Source organism: Microtus oregoni, unplaced genomic scaffold (genome assembly GCF_018167655.1).
Source record: "Microtus oregoni isolate MIOR12 unplaced genomic scaffold, Mior012 000014F_ref0000157, whole genome shotgun sequence".
NCBI classification, from domain to species: domain Eukaryota; kingdom Metazoa; phylum Chordata; class Mammalia; order Rodentia; family Cricetidae; genus Microtus; species Microtus oregoni.
In genome coordinates, this window is record NW_024543073.1 from 19,789,632 (window position 1) to 19,796,794 (window position 7,163).

The following is a 7,163-nucleotide window of genomic DNA, read 5'->3' on the forward strand; positions in this document are numbered from 1 at the left end:
TCTTAAGTCTTCCTGTCTCCTCCTTCCAAGAGCTAGGATTATGGGTACACACAGTCACACCTAGCTAAGAGTTTAGTTTTACAGGCTAAAGGCCTGAAGAAAACAGTAACAAATTCACAAGTGGCTAAGTCTGCTGTGTGTGGTGCATGCCTGCTTATATAAAGACTAAAGCAGAGGAAACTCCACTCTCATTGCTATAGAAAGTGACCTGTTTTAAGACAGTTGGCCCTTATACCTCTCAGCCCTTACCTCGGAGAAAGTCAGATAAACTGCTTAGTTCACTTAGTTTCTTTTTGTTTGTTTGTTTGGTTTGGATTGGTTTTCGAGACAGGGTTTCTTTGTGTAGCCTTGGCTGCTCCTGGAACTCAGTTGGCCTCAAAGTCAGAGATCCACCTGCCTCTGCCTCCTGAGTGCTGGAATTAAAGGCTGTAGACTTCACACCACTGGCCATTCTTTCATTAATCAGTGTAGACGTCACACCACTGTCCATTTATTAATGGGTGTAGACTTCACACCACTGGCCATTCATTAATGGGTGTAGACTTCACACCACTGGCCTTTCATTAATGGGTGTAGACTTCACACCACTGGCCATTCATTAATGGATGTAGACTTCTTATCTTAGATCTGCTTCTGAACTTGATATCACCAATGTAAAAGAGATAAAAATCATTGCAAACAAATTGGACTGCTTCCTTTGAAAACCAGTTTTTTGTTTGTTTGTTTGTTTGTTTGTTATTGTTTTTAGACAAGTTACTATTTGTGTAGCCCTGACTGTCCTGGAACTCATTATGTAGACCAGGCTGGCCTTGAACTCACAGAAATCCCCCTACCTCCCAAGCGCTGGGAAGAAAGGCGTGCACCACCCCCACTGGTTTAAGACCAATTTTAATGCTGCTCTTCTGCACCCTCGGTAAGCACAGTATGTTTAACCTTGCCACTCGCAAACCACATCATGGTCCTGCATGAGCCTGGCTTTGCCTGAGTACCTCTGCAGTGCTCTCCCCAAAGAACTGGAAGGCTTGCTCCCCTTTTCAGTCAGATGTCTGCTCAGGTCAGCTCACCCAGAGCTTTATAGTTCAGCCTGTTTAAAATGTCCCCTGCTCTGCTCCCTGTCACCTCGGCATGCCTAGGCAGCTCTTCTCATCACCTGGCACAGGATGCGCCTGTGTGCACTTTGGGGTTCTCTGTCCCTTCGTGAGAACAAAGACTTCTGTTCTTTCATTTGCTTCTGTGTTCCCAGTGCCCTGAAGGTACCTGGCACATTACCAATGTCCAGTGGCTATTGCAGGATGAATGAGTGAGGACTGAATGAAGGGTCAGCCTTACGTCATCAATCGTTCCCTGTTCTGAAGAGCTAGTGCTGAAAAGTTGTGTGGGGGCCACTGGTGAATCCTGAAAGTCTAGTGACCATGATCTTTGGTTCTTTTTAGACTTTAGCAGAACTAGAGTAGAGCTCAATGCTAAAGCGGTTGCCTGGCATGCACGAAGCTCTGGATCTGGGTCTCAGCAGCACAAGAAAACAAGACAGGTTTCAGCGGAACTAGTGCTGGCTTGCTCATTGATTTGAAAACATTGCAGCCTCTATTAAATTCTCCACAGCTCAAATTTCAAGTCATTTAAACTCATGATTTGGCCTGACTCCAAGAGATAACCAGGTGACCTGAGCAGCTACTGCTGGGAATAGCCAGGTGACCTGAACAGCTACTGCTGGGAATAGCCAGGTGACCTGAGAAGCTACTGCTGGGAATAGCCACTAAGGCTATGTGTTTCTTCTGTTTGACCATTGGCATCGTCCAGCCAGACATGAGCCCCAACTCTGTTCTGAAGTCCATTCCTCAATGCCAAGTTTCACTACTGCTCCCCTGCTATGACTTGCCTCTTTTGGTAAAGTTATTCATCACTGTGATTAGTAACAATGCTACCCCCCCCACACACACACACATACACACCATTCTTCTTAAAAATCTGTGGGTCAGAAAGACAAATATGGTATGTACTCACTCATAAGTGGATATTAGATGTAAAGCAAAGAATAATCAGCCTAAAACCCATAGCCACAAAGAAGCTAAGTAACAAGGAGAACCCTAAGAGAGGCATACATGGATTACCCTAGAAAGGGGAAATAGACAAGAACTCCTGAGAAAATTGGGAGCATGGGGGATGGAGAAGGGAAGGGAGGAAGTGAACATGAGAAAACAGGGTGGCCAAGATGGGGGAAAGATAGAAAAGGAGAACAAGGAAAGAGCTAGCTTGATTGATTATGGGGCTAGCAAGAAACCTGGCACCAGGGAAATTCCCAGGAATCCACAATGATGACCCCAGCTAAGACCCTAAACTATAGTGGAAGGGACACCTGAACTGGCCTTCCCTGTAATCAGATTGATGACTACATTAATTGCCATCACAGTAACTTCATCAAGCAAACTGATAGAATCAGATGCAGAGATCCACAGCTAGCAAGGGGCCAAGAGAGGGAGTAGCGATAATATAAACAAAGGGATCAAGACCATGATGGGGTGGGGACACCCACTGAAACAGCCGACCTGAGCTAGTGGGAGCTCACTGACTCTGGACTGACAGCAGGGGAACCTGCATAGGACCAAATGAGGCCCTCTGAATGGGGGTAACAGCTGTGTGGCTGAGGCAGACTGTGGGGCCACTGGCAGTGAGACCAGGATTTATCCGTACTGCTTGAACTGTTTTTTTTTTTTTTTTTGGAGCCCATTCTCTTTCTCAGTCTAGATGTAGCGGGGAGGGCCTTGGGCCTGCCTCAAAGTGATGTGCCAGGCTTTGTTGACTCCTCATGGGAAGCCTCATTCTCTCTGAGGAGTGGATGGGGGGTGGAGTGGGTGGAAGGTGGGAGGAGCAGGAGGAGGGGAAGGAGAAAGAACTGGAACTGGTATGTAAAATGAGAAAATATTGTTTTTAAAAAAAATACAAAAAAAAATCTGTGTGTCATAACCCGATGGAGTAGGTTTGTTAACCAATTATCTTTCAGAGGTAGAACCAAGTTAGGGTGTGGTTTTTTGAGACTCAGAGAAAAACGGGTGCATGGCCTAGGTGCTCTCTCTCTGTAGTTCCCTAGCAGCCCAGCTGAGCTTAGACTTCTCGTTCCTGTTTCATGAGTTTTTCCTTTATAATAAATAAAAATTTAATTTTTATTTATCTTTTAGCTAGCAGGGTTATTTCCCAAATTGAGCTAACTTCTACAATAACTCTCAAAGAGGTTACATAACTGAATATGGTAGGTCATGAAAGTTGTAACAAAGCTGGGCATGATGGCGCTCGGGAGGCAGAGGCAGACAGGTCTCTGTGAGTTCAAGGCCAGCATGGTCTAGCAGTCGGATGTGCATCAAACTGGAGGCATTTCTGGCATTTCTTGCTTCTCCGGCAGCTGCTGGGGTCTCCCTGACTCTACCTTCCTTTTCCCTTTAGTTGGATTTCCTGCCTGGCTCTATTCTGCCATGCCATAGGCCAAAGTAGATTATTTATTAACCAATGGTAATAAACACACTATCAACATACAGAGGGGCGTCTCACATCATGTGGCAGACTGTGACTCCACAGGAGCCCAGGTTTTGAACACAGCGATGTGCGTACTCTGCATTATAGTCAATATCCTCCCACACAAAGCCAAGAACACTGCCCGAAATCTGGGCTCAGATTCTAGGCTCCCGTATGCTATGAATTTCAGGGTGTTTACTGTTCATACAGTTTTCTGCAAATGGTTTGATTATAGAAAAAGGTCTTTGCCCTTTCTTATTATTCTCATCACGTAAATATTAGGTTAGTTTATCTTTGGAGTGGGTAGTGCTAGAATATTTTATCTTAAAACTGCTGCTTGAATTGTTGACCTGAGTTTCAAAACCAACCATTAAATGAATTTTGGTTTGGGCTTAGCATGAAAGTCCCAATCATTTCTGAAGTGACTGTAAACATATTCCTGCCATTTTATACTACATAGTTATGTGTAACAGTGTCTTCAGCATCGATAATTGCAGAACCAAAATATGTATGGATCAACTGAAAGATGTGAAAAGAGCTTTATACGCTACAGTGTGTCACCCAAGATCTATTTGTGTGTGTGTGTGTGTGTGTGTGAGAGAGAGAGAGAGAGAGAGAGAGAGAGAGAGAGAGAGAGAGGAATAGAGTGAGGAGACCAGAGGTTGATACTTGTTATCTTCCTCAATGACTCTCCACCTTATTTATCGAGACAAAGATCCTCACTCAACCTAGCACTTAAAATTTGGCTGAATTGACAGGATGACATTCGCCAGAGAACCTCCCATCTCTTCCAGTGCTGAAAGTGCAGGCACATGCTGCCTCCCCCAGTTTTTACACAGAAGCTAGGGACTGAACTCAAGTACCCATGCTGATTGCCAAGACTTTGTCAACTAAGCTGCCTTCCCAGCCCCAAGATTTGATCTTTATGTAAAAACATACAAGCATATCTACCTCATTCACATGTCAATTTGCTTTTGTCTTTAAAAAATGATAAAATTACATGCATTTTAAAGACTTATCTTAAAGTAAATTCTTCATGATTTAATATCAGTAAATGTTTGATTTGTATATCATATGTTATATATGCATCCATGGAATCTTACAGAAATTTCTCAAGTAAAAAGAGGTCATAAGTGAAGAAAGTTCAAGATGCCCTTCCCCGTAAACAGAGACTGCTCATACATTTCCCGGCAACCTAGACCCAAATAATCATACAGAAACTATATTAATTCCAACACTGTTTGGCCTATTAGCTCAGGCTTCTTATTAAATAACTCTTACATTTTAAATTAACCCTATTGTATTAATCTGTATATCGCCATGAGGCTGTGATCTACCAGTAAGTTTCCAGCATCTGTCTCCTTCTGTAGCTACATGGCGTCTCTCTGACTCTTTTTCTATATCCCTTCCAACCTGGCTATATTCTGCCCTGCCATAGGCCAAAACAGCTTTACTCATTAACCAATAAAAGCAACACATAAACAGAAGGACATCCCACATCACTGCCCTAAAATAAAAAACAACAACAACACAGTCTTTATTTCTTCATTCTTCCTTTCATGTATATGTGTATATGTGGTGTGCATGCATGCATGTCTGTTCATATGTGTGTGAACATGTGTGTGTGTGTGTGTGTGTGTGTGCCCGCGCGCATGTGTGTGTGTGCATGTGGAGGTCTGAGGTTGGTATCGGATGTCTCCCTCAATTGTTCTCCTCTTTCTGTATTGAACCTAGAGCTCATCAGTATGGCTAATTTACCTAGCCGGATGCTCTAAGGATTCTCTCTGCCTTCCCAGTACTGGAGACTGGAATGCTGGTCCTCATGTCTGGACTGACCACTGAACCATCTCCAGTCCTGTCACTTGATCATTCTAGGAAATTTATGATCATTAACTTAATTGCAAAAGCATTTCCTCATGAATATCTATATCATTCACCTACCCTACCCTCCAGGATACTTTTGGCTACCCCAAGTGGCCTTGCTGTTTTCTCTTCCCCACCCCCTTCTCCTCCCTCCTTCTTGTCAGGAATACATAGCCACAGAACAAATATATTTCTAGTCACTCTTGTAGACTTAGGTGGTCCAGTGTCTAAATTCTAGCAAAGAAGAAATGCCATCTACAGCTTCCAGAAAGGTCAGGCTGCCCAGATTGCAGAGACTGTACCAGGTTCTCAAGCCATCGTCCCAACGAAGAGAACAGAATGCCATTTTGGTAAATCATCAATGAGATTATATTTAAGTGAAAGCTGGTATGAGAAGCTAGACATAGAGGCTCATACCTGCAGTCCTTGTACTCATAGGCTGAAGCAGGAGGAATTCAGTATATTTGATGCCAACCTTGTTTATATAGTGATTTCTGGAACAGCTACATTGATGGAGGTGGGTCTTGTATCTTATCTGTTGCTTTCATTGATTAACAAATAAAGAAAACTATTTTGGCCTGATAGGATAGAAAATTAGGTAGGCGGAGTAAACAGAACAGAATGCTGGGAAAAAGAAGCCGAGTCACCATGATTCTCCCACCCGACACAGCCGCAGGTTAAGATCTTCCCTGGTAAGCTACCTCGTGGGCTACACAGATTATTAAAAAAGGGTTAGATCAATATGTAAGAGCTAGCCAATAAGAGGCTGGAACTAATGGGCCAGGCAGTGTTTAAAAGAATACAGTTTCCATGTAATTATTTCGGATAAAGCTAGCCGTGCGGGCGGCCGGGTGCCAGGAAGCGGCCCGCAGCTCCTCACAACACTATGTAGGACGACTTCAGCTTCTTTTGTTTTGGTTTGGATTTTTCAAGAAGGGCTTTCTCTGTGTAGCCCAGGCTGTCCTAGAACTCACTCAGTAGACCAGGCTGTACTTTAGTCTTTTAAAAGTAAGAAAAGGAAGAAGGGAGGAAAGACAGTGGCCCCAGACTTTGTGGAACACACCTGGAGCCCTCAACTCTCTGAAAATGTTGGCTAATTTGAAGCCAGGCAACACCATGAGACTGCGTGAAAACCAGCAATGCAGCTGCTCCTCAGCATCCTTTTTCAGCATTTACCGCCCAGACCACTCCTGAGCCTGGGTGGGAGGATCATGTGAGCCTGGAGAGTCAAGACCAGCCTAGTCAACACCATCTTTGAAAATAAATTTGTTCACTATTTCCAAGGAGACAGTGTCATTTCTGTATTATGGAGATATAAAAACGATGTTCCTTTTCCCTTACATAGAAATAAACAAGTACCTAAAAATATCGTATGGTGATTTTCTTATTTAAAATGAGGCTTCAATGTTAACCAGGCTGTTGTTAAAATCCTGAGATCTTGTAAATTGTGACCCTGAAATATTTTTTTACTTGATTCTTCATAATCACCTGCTGGAAGAAAATGGGAATTACTGACCCTGAGGAACTGCAGACGAATTCCCTTAGGGCAGTTTCAGCTTTCCAACAGCATCATCATACTCATAGATAGAAGTCACCCTAACAGTGTAAATGCACCTTTAGAAGCTGGGCGTGGTGGCACACACCTTTACTCCCAGCACTCCAGAGGCAGAGGCAGAGGCAGGAGGATCTCTATGAGTTTGAAACCAGCTTGATATATATGAGAGAGAGAGAGCCAGTATAGCCAGAGATGCATTGTGAGACTCAGTCTCAAAAACAAAACAAAGCAAATACAT